This window comes from Nuphar pumila, chromosome 6, assembly GCF_984573655.1.
Source record: "Nuphar pumila chromosome 6, dmNupPumi1.hap1.1, whole genome shotgun sequence".
In the NCBI taxonomy this organism is placed as follows: domain Eukaryota; kingdom Viridiplantae; phylum Streptophyta; class Magnoliopsida; order Nymphaeales; family Nymphaeaceae; genus Nuphar; species Nuphar pumila.
Genome location: NC_143254.1, coordinates 132,045,153 through 132,060,260, shown reverse-complemented (window position 1 = coordinate 132,060,260; position 15,108 = coordinate 132,045,153).

The following is a 15,108-nucleotide window of genomic DNA, read 5'->3' as shown; positions in this document are numbered from 1 at the left end:
AAGCATTTTTTGTTGTATAAAATGCGAGTCTCATTTCAATATCCCAATTGGTTTGGTAAATAGATCACGAACTCAGTTCACTTCCAAACATTACCAGGTCTATGGAACTGGGAACAACTTCTAGGTTTGTCAGTGGGCTAGCATCTGGACCTGCAGTAAGAAAACCAGTTTGGACCTGAGCATTGCTACTGTCATCCAACTCAGGTATCAGGCCTGAACCAGATCCAACTCACTTTAAGTGTGCTAGTGCCAACATACATCGATCCAGGAAGCTGGCTTGTTTGGGTCACCATCTTGAATGCTATCCATTATTCAATTGGGTCGGTTTCCAAGTCCAGGGTCAGACCTCTGTTTGACCTGTTGAGAGCTTATAAATGATTCCACAGACAACTGGGCTTATTGCTGGGCACAGTGTATATATGTGCACCTGGGTGCACACGCGCGCGCGCACACACACACACACACACACACACACACACACACACACACACACACAGGATCAATGCTAATGGTAGGTAGTATTGATGTAGCCATTCAGGAAAGTTGTTCTTGAAACCTACAGATATGATACCTAAAGCGGAAGCTACACTAGAATATCTAAGAATATTTAGAGATAAACGAAAATTCAAAAAACAATACAGAAAATAACTGGAATTAACTGAAATTTAACAGAACTAGAAATCAATCCATAATCCAACTCTGATCGCCATGACTCTGCATCTCTCATCCTTTTAAAGATGAGAATTTCTTAAATCTAATCAAAGCAAACTACCTATTATGATAACCTTCTAAAAGATGAAATTTATCCTAAAAATGTGGATCAGATGTAATGATTCAAATAGAAGAAACACCAGAAATCTAAAATACAAATAGATCTAAAGCGACTCTTATGGACCCAGTAGCGTCCTCTTGCATCTAGTTCACATTGCCTGGATGTACCCATGAATTAGATGGTAATAGGTCCTTTCACAATGCAATCTATTCACATAATGAGGGTATTTAGTTATGAGGTTATTTAGGTAACTAACCCTCTCAGACCTTTCTTATAATAGTAGTAAGAGCATCAATAATCTTTCACTTCTTAAGTACTATTTTCCCTGATTAATAATGAGGGATCATTTTTCATGTCATTTCATATATTTTGTGATAATAGGGAAGACCAAACTTTGCACTACCTGAACAGCCGGGTGACCCAACCTCTGATGCAACTGATTTAGGGATGCTCTTTCTGCTACTAGGCTGCAACTTTATTGTTTCTTTTATTCTCATCAGGCGAAAACTTTATCTGACAAAGTCCTCTACTGCTTTCCCCTCCGATGTTCTCTTTCACTACAAGAAACCTGTGGATTAGCGACGACCTAAATTCGTCGCTAATCCGTCCCTAATCCGTCGCTAAACAGTTTAGCGACGGAAAACTTTCATCGCGAATTTTTCGACGCTAAGTAGTGCCAGAACTTATCTGCCGCTAAGTCCGTCACTAATTTGCGACGGATTAGTGACAGATATGATCCAACGCGAGTCCTTCGCTATTTTAAATTAGCGATGAATAATATCCGTCGCTAATCCGTCGTTAAATTTTAAAAAAAAAATTAAAAAAAATTGCTCGCTGCCAGCGCGTTCTCCGGCAAGGAGCAATTTTTTTTTGCACAGAACCGGCGCATTCCGGCAGGCTGCGACTCCGCGCGGATCCGGGGGGAGCTCATCTTCAAGTTCCAGGTCTGCCACGAGAACCAGCCAAAGAGCTTCACAGCGAGGGCGCGTTCCGGGGGAAGCTCCTCTTCAAGTTCCAGGTCTGCCACGAGAACCAGCTGAAGAGCTTCACGGCGGGGGCGCTCAACTTCAATTGCGACTCCGCGCGGATCTTTGCGAGCTGCAGGGGGAGAAGCAATGAGTATGACATCTTCGCGACTCCGGCAGTCTCTTCGCGACTCCGGCAGTCTCTTCGCGACTCCGACAGGCTCTTCGCGACTCTGACAGGCGCTTCGCGACTCCGCGCGGATCTTCGCGACTCCGCGCGGATCTTCGCGACTTCGGCATGCTCCAGTGGCTCCCCAACAGCAGCCTCCTCTTTGTCGCCCCTTTGACGTCTCGGCTCCGACGAAGCCACGGCGGCTCCATCTGCGACTTCTCCATAGGTGGGGATCGATCCTTTGTGCGCGTCGTCAAGTGGGGATGGTTTAAATCGAACGGAAGAGAAAAACAAAATGGAGGAAAATTTTTGAACGGAGGGAGGGAAAATTTCGCGCCTCAGGTGGGACGAAAATTAGCGAGGGAATTTTTTTGTCCCTAATTCGTCGCTACTTAGCGATGGATTAAAGACGAAAAAATTCCCTTGCTAATTCTGTCGCTAATTAGCCTTTTTTGTAGTGTTTTTGGCAACGAAAAAATGTTGTCGCTAATCCCTCGCTAATTAGCGACGGCTTTAGCGACGAAGATATTTCCGTCGCTAATTTTGCAAATATTTTAAACGTTAGCGACAAATAGTTTTCACTCGCTAATCCGTCGCAAATTGGCGACGGAAAAAATCCGTAGCAAATTTCCGTCGCTAAGTAGCATTTTTCTTGTAGTGTTTCCTTAAAGTAGGATACTTAACATAGCAATGTTTAGGGCAAAATTAAAAACAAAATTATTATCACGAGTAATTAAACTTATTTACTGAAAACAAATTTCTTGTAATATGAAAAATATGCAACACGTCTTTAAGAGTTTTTGAACTATCAACTAATAAAAAAGAACCAATGTGATGAATTTTTAAACTTGATCTATCACCTATCTTGACCGTGTTCTTTTCTTCATATGAAGAGTGATGAATAATATGATGGAAAGCACCAAAATTTGGGTGCAACTTTCCTTCATCTAGATTGGACGTCGAGGCTTGATATACTTAGGTCTGAGTCTCACGAGAGTTGCTTGGACTCTTGGGAAAATGTCAGGTGATCAGAAAGCACAGCTTGGCCGAGTGGCTAGGCATATCACAGTGTCACAGTTTTGTTCATTTAAGTCCATTGTACATTGATTCCTTCCTTTGAACCTTTCCCTACCTCTTTGCTGACCAATACCTCTATTGTTATTTTGATACTGTTTAGACTGTCAGTGTTGCACAAAATTTGCAGAAGAATTAGATGCCACATCATCACAATCTAGATCACTAAGTTTAGCTTCTTCAATCTCAATCAACAGTAGGTTGTGAAGTTCATCAATGGTTAAAGGCTCTTTATGTGTAGTGATGGATGCTTTAAAGGCAATATACTCTTGAGAGATGCCTCTTAGAAGGTGTAAAACCGTATTCTCTTCACTCAAGGGTCATGAAGCCACATTAAGCTCATGGGAGAGCATTTTGGCTTTCTGAAAATATTTATTTATGGTCTTAGTTCTTTTTTCAGGTTATGCAGTTCTTTTAATTAAAAAACTTTGGCTCGAGACCGAGCATCATATGAGTTTTTGAGAGCATTCCACACATCATAGGAGGACTTAAGACCGACTACTTGAGCATGAACGGACTCAGAAAGAGATGAAATAATCTAGCTAATAAGAAGCTGGTCATGACTTAACCATGTATGATATTCAGGATTCATGACTTGGGTTTTTTTATCACTGGACAAAACATATTTGTGTAGGCATTCCTTAGATCCATCGATAAACCCATAAAGATCGTAGACAAGGGGACTGAATTGCAACTCTCATAACAAAAAATTGTCTGCAATTAACTTAGTACTTAGAAAGTACTGTAGATTGGCAGAAGCAGGTAACAAGAAGGGAAACAGAACTTATCTGAGAAGAGACTACTGAGGATGATCCTGCCATTGTTCTTCAATGTGAGGTAACCCTAGGGCGATTGAGATGAGATCCCGAAGCTAGATTTGATATTATAAAAGAGCATAGAGAGAGAGAGACACACATCAGAAGAGATAGAGAGACAGAGAGTTAAAGTGGTTCAGTGCAACAGCACCTACATCCATGAAGAGTTTCTCATACACACTCAACAATCCAACATGTGTGAGAGTTTTCACTATTTAAAATATGTTTACATTTTAATTTGTGGATCAACATCTACGTCTTAGGACACTTTACATATTGCCAATGCTGTGTTGGTTCCCTCTAGCCAACGTGCTGTTAAGAAATTCTTAAAGATCCTATTAGTGGATGACTTGTAGCCCATGCTCCAAAAGTTCAATGATGTGTTACTAAACAGAACGAGTAACAGGTGAATGAGTTCCAAATTTTCATCATAGCACCAAATTATATTATATGTGCTTTTATGAGCCATACCTTTGCATTTGATTTAGTAAATAATTTTTAAAATTGTAAACATCATCTCCTTGGTTAATTTTAATTTGTAGAGATTCTGCATCTAGATTAGAACCAATTTGGACTGAAGACAGCCATATATATATATATATATATATATATATATATATATATATATATATATATATATATATATATAGAGAGAGAGAGAGAGAGAGAGAGAGAGAGAGAGAGAGATGAATCAAAGATATCAACATTACGACAGGTTCAACAGACGATGAAACCGACAAACAAAACACACAGGACCCAGACCGACAAAGAACACATAAGCCAAAAAGCACAAAATACAAATCAGAAACAAGGCGATCAGTCCGGATCCGGGGGAGGCCTTAGCGGCAATTGGCACTGAAGATCAGGAAGAAAAATGCGTAACAAGGTGTATACATTCGCCAGAATATAATTTACTAACTTGTTGAAATTAACCGGGATCTACCTGAAAATAACATTGTTGCACCACATCCAAACAGCCCACCAGGAAGAAAGCAACCAAGTTCTCCAAATGATCTGTCAACTTTTACATCTACGAACTGGCTGGGGTCCCCACAAGAGGTCCACAGTGAAAGATTTCTGATGCACACACACACTACTGACTTATTTCAGGTAACCTTAAAGATATTTTGAAAGACTTGTCATTCTCAGAATAGGTGCAGCGCAGATTCCTCAGCCCCCTCGCAAAGAACACATCTACTCACAATACAGAAACCTATAGACTTGAGGAAGCTATCTGTCTGCACTCGATCTTGCAGAATAAGCCAAGCAAGGAAGCGCACTCTCAGAGGAGGACCTTTGCCCCAGATAATCCTTGTATGGAACTGATTCATACCTGCCGGAAGGAGATAAATGTAGGTGTCTCTAGTACGGAAGGAGTCATTCTGGGAGATCGCTCTACACAGGAACTGGCTCTGAGTGACGTCGTCGCCCTCACCACCCCACACAGCAGACCAAGCTTGAATCCATGATCTCCACATATGCGAAAGGGGTGACCTAATCGCACGCTGACCCCCAAACAAAGACTCCACCGATCCATATTTAGCCTGAAGGAGATTTACACAAGGGGACCCCAGTTGGTGTGCAAGCCAACTTTGCTTAACAACAAAAACAATACTTCTTAACCTGGAGTTTGAAATCCCCAACCCCCCTCTATTATGCGGCAGCCTTATAGTGTCCCAACCCACAAGGTGAAGCTTGGTATTATTACCTTGCCCAGACCATAGAAACCTGGTCAATAACCCAGAGAGCTTCTTATTGATTCACATAGGCATAAGGAACATAAACATAAGAAATTCTGGCATCACATTTAAAACATGTTTGATGAGGGTAAGTCTGTCGGCAATCGAAAGGTAGGAGGCTTGCCAGGTCGAGATCTTAGTCTGAACCTTTTGCAGAGTGGCGTTCCAAGCAACTGATGGAATCTGTGAGAGCTGAAGCGACAGACCAAGGTAGGGGAAAAACTTATCCGAGGAGGCACACTGAAAGATCTTCTGACCAATGGTCTGCATATGTGGAGGAACATTGATCATGAAAATGCAACACTTATCATTGTTTAGTGGGAGGCCCGACATCGATAGGAAAAAGAGGATGATGAGCTTGACTCTTAACGTTTGTTGGATGGATCCAATGCCAAAAACAATCATGTCATCGGCGTAAGTAACAATATTGCTCTGGAGCCCCTGAACTCCAAGTGGTTCAATAAAACCACACCCCACGGCCCTCTTGAGCAAGACCATAATGCCTTCAGAAACGGCGTTAAAAAGCAAAGAGGACAAGGGGCATCCTTGTCGAATACCATGCCCAACTTTGAACTGCTTATCACAAACCCCGTTAATCTGAACTTGGGATTGTGCATTTGTGACCAACTCACGCACCCAATTAGAAAAGCGTCGACCAAATCCAAAGTTCTTTAACATGTGAAAGAGGAAATGCTAGTGCACTGAGTTATACGCTTTGTGAAAGTCAAGTTTAAGAGTAAAGAAAGGCCTTCCGTTGGACTTGAGAGAGTGAACCACCTTCGTGGCCAGAATAAATGAATGTTGCAGCCGTCTATGGGGAATGAAAGCAAATTGAGCATCTGAAAAAATCTGATTAGCGAGAGAGCGCATCCTGGTAGTCAATACCTTGGCGATGATCCGGTAGATTCTCCCTAAGACAGAGATAGGACGATACCGCACTATGTCCATCGGCGTAGCATCTTTCAGAATAAGAGATACAATGCCCAGGTGATAGATAGACGGTAACCGACTGTTACAGTGAAACTCAGCAAACATACTCAAAATATCACTCTTAACACATGTCCAAAAGGTGCGATAGAAGTCCACAGGATAACCATCAAAACCGGAGGCTTTCCATCCGGACAAAGTTGTTATTACGACAAAGATTTTCTCTTCAGAAAAGACCACCTGCAAAGACTTTGATAACACATCTTTGAAGATACGTTGGACTAACTGTCAGAGAGATCAAACGGTGACCATTCATCATTTTTTTTTTGCGTGCTATAGAGATTTAGCAGAGGTCTTGGCATGCGCTAAATCTTTGGGCAGAAAAATGATATTTAGCAGTGGCCACGCATTCGAAGGAGAGTCAATAGAATATGATAACTAATATATGAATTGTGATTTTCATAGATTTTTGTTCTTTTCTTTTGAATCTAACTATACTGATGTGATCTACATACTTGGTTTTATAAGAAGTTGTTCTTGACTCATCTGATTTTGATGCATAAACATGTTTTTTTAAGCCTTCAATATCAATGAGTTATAATCTTTATAATTATTCAAAAGAAAAGAACAAAAATCTATGAAAATCACATTTTTCATCGAATCCAATGGTTGATCCTAGCAAATTCACCAAGCACATCCACACGGTTGGATTTGTAAAAAAGGTGTTAAAAATGCCCATATTTCCAGTTCCCATACTCTCTCTCTCTCTCTCTCTCTCTCTCTCTATATATATATATATATATATATATATAGATAGATAGATAGATAGATAGATAGATAGATAGATGAGAAATTCATGTAAAGGACAGCCATACTTTCCACCTCATTCCCTGCCTCTCTTGAAATTCATGCCCGGATGGTTGGAATGACAGTTGTTATCTTTGACTCGGAACTCTTTTCTTGCACTTCTTGCAAGTGGGGCTTTTGTGCTATTTTTCACCCCTTCAACTTTGGAGTTCTGGTGGCGTTTTTGTTTTCTTGTTCCAATTTTCCAAATAAGGAAAAACCCGAATAAAAATTTCTTGATTCAGACCTATCTTTTACCTAACATTTTGTGCCGAGCACCAACCTTTTATAAATGCTAAATCCAGGCCTGATGTTTCCCCAAAACTGTCAAATAAGAAAAAACTGGTGAAGGATATTTTATCATTTTAGGACATTTAACTCTAGTTAAGTTGGTTCAGGGTAAATGGTAGGCCGCATCAAGTTCTTATTTGACAATTATAATAAAAACTCAGGCCTGCATGTGAAGGGGTAATGTTTGCTTCCCTCATGGTAAGGTAAGGAACTCTTTAGTGAAAACATGCAATATTTTTATTTTTTATTTTCAGTTTTTTTGCACATCTGACCCTTCAGATATGATCTACCTATTAAGTTAGTAGAAACTGATCTTTGGATCATGTTTCACATATGTAAATGTTAGAGGGTTAAAAAATCAATGGCTGCAATGTACCAAATTACCTCAAAAAAATACATTTTTACTTAAAAAACTATGATGGAAGGGTCAATTCTTATTATTTTGGCCATGCTGAACACATCCATAAGGTCAAATTTGGTTAAAACAATCTCTCCCTGTGAGTTCTAACTAGGGTGTCCCTTACTCAAGGGTAGCAACTGGTACCCCATATGTAAATATCAGAAAAAAAAAGTCTCTTTGTAAAATTACAGCAAAAGGAAGTCCTCTAAATGAAAATTTCTCTTATTTTCTTTCCAGTATTTTGAAAAAGCACACCCGATCACGTGTGTACAAAAGTTCTTCCTATGTTTGGGGAGTAGATAGGTGTGCATTATTTTCCCCTGAGTCGGCAACTTTTGTTTTCATACACATATATTTCATTTACAGGTTCCGTTTATGATTTTATCTGAAGCTCTGCCATTAAACAAATGACACCATGTGATTCTGGTAGCGACAAACCCTGGAAGAAGTCAGACACCCTAGCAGAGGGGAATCACAAGAAATCAAGATGGCTGTTGAATGGTCATCTGTCATGCATGCCAGTGGCAGTTTACTGTATTAGTTTTTGTCTAGCCAAACAAGACACGTTCGCAATGCCATCTGATGTTTGAATTTTGTGGAGTCCGGATCGGTTGCAATATGATTGCACAAAAAAATGTGCATTAAGCACCTGACCTCCATCAGTTCTTGGCCCTATCCCCAAGATGGAGGGTGATCATGTGCTTAATGCACAAATGTTTGTGCAATCATATTGCACCTGATCTTTTCAATGATGAATCAGCCAAAAAAATTGAACCTATTTTTCTCTCTTTCTCTCCAATGAATGGGTGACCGGTCGACACATTTTATCTGGCCTAAAAAAAAAATTCCGTTGTTCTACTCTGCATTTCTACTCTCCCTCTAAAGAAGGGGTTGCTAGCAGACCCCTTTCTCTGGACGGAAAAATTTCGTGTCCTCATCCCCATTTCAGCTCTCTCTCTCATTTGCATGTCTTGTTGTATGCATCATTGTTCTCTGGTATTCTGTCCTTTCGCCCCCTTTTTGTTGGGTTTCATCTTTCAACTAATTGGTATTTCTGCATTTTATTTCATTTATGTTTTCTTTAATTTTTCAACTTTTTTTTTTGTAAAATTTCCCATTTTCATAACATTTTCTGATTTTTTAATAAAAACAATTAAAAAATATTTTAATTTGATTCTTAGGTTTTTTTTTAAAGAACCCTATTCACCTAGTGAATTAATTTTAACAACAATGGTTGTGACTCGAATCCTGTAAAAGTTGGTTACAGTGATCAAGAATCACAGCTTCTACTTGCTCAGTTGTTGTTGTTCATCTCCATTATAACCAAAGCAAACATGATGAGAATGGTTTCTGAGGGGTATTCAATATCAAGGAGGGGTATGCTGAAGAGGGGTATTCAATATCATAGGCTAGAAAGCATTAGCGAGTATGTATGTGAAGTACTCTAGCTGTTGATTTGTATGGGAAAACCAACACCATGTCCAGACTTGCTGTGCTAGAAAGTTTCATGAAGCTATGGCCCTAACAACATATAGGTATGTTTGATTGCATTCAAATGTGATTTAGAATCTCATGCAAGTGAGTAAATGAATCTTATTTGCACAAATAACCAAGCATGTGATTTGAAATCTCAAGCAAATAAGAAAGTGAATGTGATTTGAAATAACATTTCAAGTGACTCACATCGTGGGATATGTCATTTGAAATCATATGACTTCATGATTCATTCCATGTGATTCCAAATCACATGAGAATGAGATGCAACCAAACACACCCTCTGAGGCTGCCCCCTGCCCACCAGGGACCTACCTGGTGACTCAAATAAAAACCGTTTTGAGGTTTAACTCTTGACTCGACGAGTCAACTCCGATGACTCGAAATATTTGGAAAATAAATTTTTTAAAAATAAATTGCATTTAAACTATTAAAACATAAAAAAATAAACAATATGATTGCGCTGAAGTTTCAAAATGTTTTTCAACTTTCTTGGTGGATTCAAATTACCTTACTATATAAGCTAACTTCTTCTTCCATAACTTCTGGCTCAATTCATATATACAATCACTTTCAAAAGTGAAATGGACCTAGATGTCCGTATCAGCTGAATATTCGACATGGTCTTGTCTCATGCTTTCGTTCACACAAGGGTTTTAAACGTGAATGTAGGCAGCCGCATAATGGGTCGACAATCCCACACATGCAACAACAACCAAATTGAACACTGCAATATGAGGAGGCTAAGGGTCCGATAGTGACCCGATCAAGATCCAACGTACTTGCATCCTTCAAGCCCAAACCCGGAACCGATATTGTCTCAAATCTTGGAATGGGAATTTTTGTCGGCAAGGGAGAATCTCAAGAGAAATTAAAAAGCATTTCGTTTTGATTAGAAAAATATTGGAAAATATAAAAATAAAAAGCACCTGAAAAATATGAAAGTCGCATTGAAAAGTTCAAAAGCAAAAAAAAAAAAAGTGAATTTTATCGGGTAAATATCAGGTTAATATCGAATGCTGTGAAAAATGTTTTCCTTATTAGTGGCATTTAATTTCATCCATGTCTCGTTCGAGACAAGGCAATGCCATCAGATTTCTTACCAGACCTGGGAGGAGCATTTGAAACACGTAGAGGGTGTTAGGCGGGCTCTACATATGTAGAGGGCATTTGTTTTATTTCCATTCCTACAAAGAGTGAAACAAACATGTGTATGAGAGATATGTGGCGTGACACACATGTTAAATGCAACAAATCAGTTTTCCTATAAAAATGTGTTCATATCTCTCCTCTCTCCTTAAGTAATTTCCCTCCGAAGTGGCTCTTCTAAAGGAAAAAGTAATCCCTCCAGTAAGAGTGTAACAAACGCCCCCTTAAGCATAAGTCCAAAACAAAGAATGGGGTGAACGGTTAGAGGACACAAACTGAAATGGGAAACCTTAGGTTGCATCTAAATCATTGTTGGTGGTTCTAATGTATAAAACCCAAAATAGAGTAGGTTGGATCTAGGTGTGGGCAAGAGCCTGCGCCAGGCCGGCCCATTGGGAAAACCCCAGCCCACAGGGTGCCTGTTATGCCCGTGGGTCTAATCGGGCCGGGCTGGGCTTATTATATTATATATAAAATATATATTTTATGTTATATATATATATATATTATCAGAAATGGGTAGGTGTCTTAACGCTTTTTGTGCCTACTACCCTTTGGAAAGATTGTTTCTATTTTTTTCAAAATCTGACCGTACAGGTGTGATCTACATACTTGATTTTATGGGAATCGACTTTTGGATCGTCCAATTCTACCACCAAGTTAGGTTTTCATAAGATTCAAAAATCAACAGTTTATAATTTTAAAAAATATTCAATGTATAAAAATCATGTTTTTTCTAAAAAAAAAATAATTCAAGTGTGATTTTCTATCAAATCAATCATGCTGAACACATCTACAAGGTCAGATTTTTGAAAAACAACCTAAAAACTCTTATCCACTGGTGGTAGGCATGCAGTAAGAACAAAAACTGTCAAGCACCTACCAATTACTCAATATATATATATATACACACACACATACACTGGACGAGCCAAGCTGTGGAGCAACTCATGTTGGCTCGGTTTGGGCCGAGCTTGCGCGTAATTTATAGGCACAAGCTCGGCTTGGCCACCCGGCTTGTTGCCCTTCTCTAGTTGGATCTCACTAAGAAATCTGTGGATTAGCAACGACCTCAATCTGTCGCTAAACAGTTTAGCGACAGATAACTTCCATCACAAAATTCTAGTCGCTAATTAGCGACATAAACTATCTGTCGCAAGTTTCTTCACTAATTTACTATGAATTAGCGAATGTCATGATTCATCGCAAGGTCGTTGTTAATATGCAGAGATTTGGTTTGGCGACGGATTAAAATTCATCTCAAAAACATTGGTCGATTCACTTTTGTGATAGATAAATATTCGTTCCTAATCCGTCGCTAAATTAGGCACTGATACTAAATAGCAACGGATAATATCCGTAGCTAATCAGTCGCAAACAATAAAAAAACTTAAAAAAAAATTGTTTAAAACATAAATATCAAAAAAAATTCTCATAAAATAATTTATATTTCTTGTACAATTTATATTTCTTGTGTATAAAAAATAAAGTATACATAAAAATACATATAAAAAACAACTAAAATAATTTATCGATCCACTATAATCCTCGCCAAGTTCTAATTATTTACAAGTGAACATTTACAAAGATTTTCTTTTGAAACAACAAGAAGGTACAATAAATTCAACACAAAAATCTAATCATCGCCAATATTTTGTGCATCATCTTCTTCATTGTCTCGATTTGCCCTTTCAACTCCTCTACGCTGATTATCTCGAGCATCCTACAAGAGAAAAGAAAGGCTAGTATTGATAAACAAAATATAATAAAATAAATTATATGCAATGCACCTAAGTTAAGGCAATCAAAGTAACATAAGTGAATTATACATAATCTAGCTAGCAATAAAGTGAAGGATATTAACAAAATTTAGATGTGTTCTAAGGTTGACATAAAAAATTCATAATGATTCAATCATGCAAATATGTATTATAATCATGCATATACTAGCTTGAAATCTAACGACATGAAACAAATCACATGAAACTTTCATACCTGAGAGGCACCTGTAGACGAAGTTCTCCTGTCCTGAAAAAAGTTGCATAATTCATTACAGACAACGTTGGAAATTGCTTCATGTAAATAGTCACGCATTGTGTCCTTAACAAGCTGGCGGACACCATCTCAAGAATTAGGCGGGTCAGTTAGATGCTTGGAGTTGATGCTGATGGGAGAAGTCTGAGAGTCGTGACTGAAGGAGACAACGACTGGTGAGGTATTCATATTGCTCTCAAACACGAACACATGACCCTTTTTGGGTTCACCTGTTGTTGTCACCCATGTTGCAGGATCAAAAGGCAGATGTTGAGTTGAGTCATCGTCATATCGCTCTACCATTTATTGCTCGTATGACTCCTACAAAGTAATGATTACAATGTGGATTAATAATTAAGAATTACAATGTTTATGATAACTTGTATATTATAATGTTTATTAATACAATAAATACATATCATTGTCGTTCTCACTTTCTCTGATACAAACTCTCCCGTGGTCTTACGTTTATGTGTTTCAACAAACGCATCCTTGTATGGCATAATGCCCATTTTTTCTACTTTCTGTGAAGTTAAATAATAAAAAAATTATTTAACAGGTATGCAACAATACTTATAAAATTGACAATATATATTGATAAGTTACCATTTTCTTTAGGTGGCTCCCAAAAGTCCTAGATCCACCTGTGTGTAGATGGGTATCAGGCATCTTCGCTCAGTTTTGTACAGCCTTCGCTGAGCGGTTTCAAAATTCATGCTCTGCCCACTTGTCGCACATTGCATCCCAAACATCTAACCTGATAGTAGGAGGGCCATGACCCTTCTACTGCAGTGGATTATCTATCTTGCCAGATGCTTTTCTTGTTGTAGTCTTCATATTGTGCAACATGTCTGCAAATCGACTAACAGTCACCTTCTGTCACACCTTCCTCGCATCCTGCTCCTCCATCGTAGTCGCAAAGCAATTCAAAGCCTACAAATAATTTCAAAAAGTTAGTAGACATGACTATAAAAAAAAATTAAATATGAAACACATTAACTATGAGAAACGAATGAGGACCACAATATGTCTAACACCTCCTTCGGGTACTCTTTTCAATGAGTGACCGGTCCTGGTAGATGTTGAACTAGTGAATGCCTAATCTCTCGTATTATCTCATGTGGCTCGAACCTCGCACTGCACATGAATTGGTACACATTAACTATTAATATACAATATTTATAAGATAAGTATAGGATAAGTGAAAATGAAATACTTACGATCGATTATCTATATACACTATTTGAATGAGTCATCGTGTGTCAGACTAAGAAGACCCTACATCCACTGTTATCTCGTAACTTGTATGAGCAGCTGGTGTAGGTGGGTCATGTGCAGGCAAAGCATCATCTATAGAAAAATGAGTTACAAAATTCACACAATACGTATTTAAACTAATCAAGTATACAATTAGTTAAATGATATACCTATCGAAGCAGCCCGTGAAGATGAAGGCTGAGACTAGCTACCACTGGGTGCTCGACCATTGTAACCTCCACGAACCATATTCTAACAAATAAAAAATGTCATGCAATACATTCAAACATTGCAATACCTTCAAATCATTGTAATACATTTCAATACATTCAAATCATTCACATCAAATATTGTAATACATTAAAATATAAGATATGACATCACTTGCTAATCATGGATAACTTATCCTTAACTTGAAATACAATTTGATCAGTTACACAAGTTTATATCATCATAGATACATAATCAAATTGAAAATAACTTCATGCAAGACATTCAAACATTTCAATACATTCAAATCATTCAAGTCATTGCAATATATTTCAATACATTCAAATCATAACTCTATATCTATCGAAGATACATAATCAAATCGAAAATAACTTCATGCAATACATTCAAACATTGCAATACATACAAATCATTCAAGTCATTGCAATACACTTCAATACATTCAAATCATTTACATCAAATATTGCAATACATTAAAACATAAGATATGACATCACTTGATGATCATGGATAATTTATCTTTAACTTGCAATACAATTTGATCAGTTACATAACTCTATATCATCATGGATACATAATGAAATGGAAAATAACTTTATGCAAGACATTTAAACATTGTAATACATTCAAATCATTCAAGTCATTGTAAACATTTTAATATATTCAAATCATAACTCTATACCTATCGAAGATACATAATCAAATCGAACTTAACTTCACGCAATATATTCAAACATTGCAATACATTCAAATCATTCAAGTCATTGCAATACATTTCAATATATTCAAATCATAACTCTATACCTATCGAAGATACATAATCAAATCGAAATTAAGTTCATGCAATATATTCAAATCATTCAAGTCATTGCAATACATTTCAATATATTCAAATCATTCACATCAAATAGAGGTATGTATTACAAGATGTATTTCACTAGC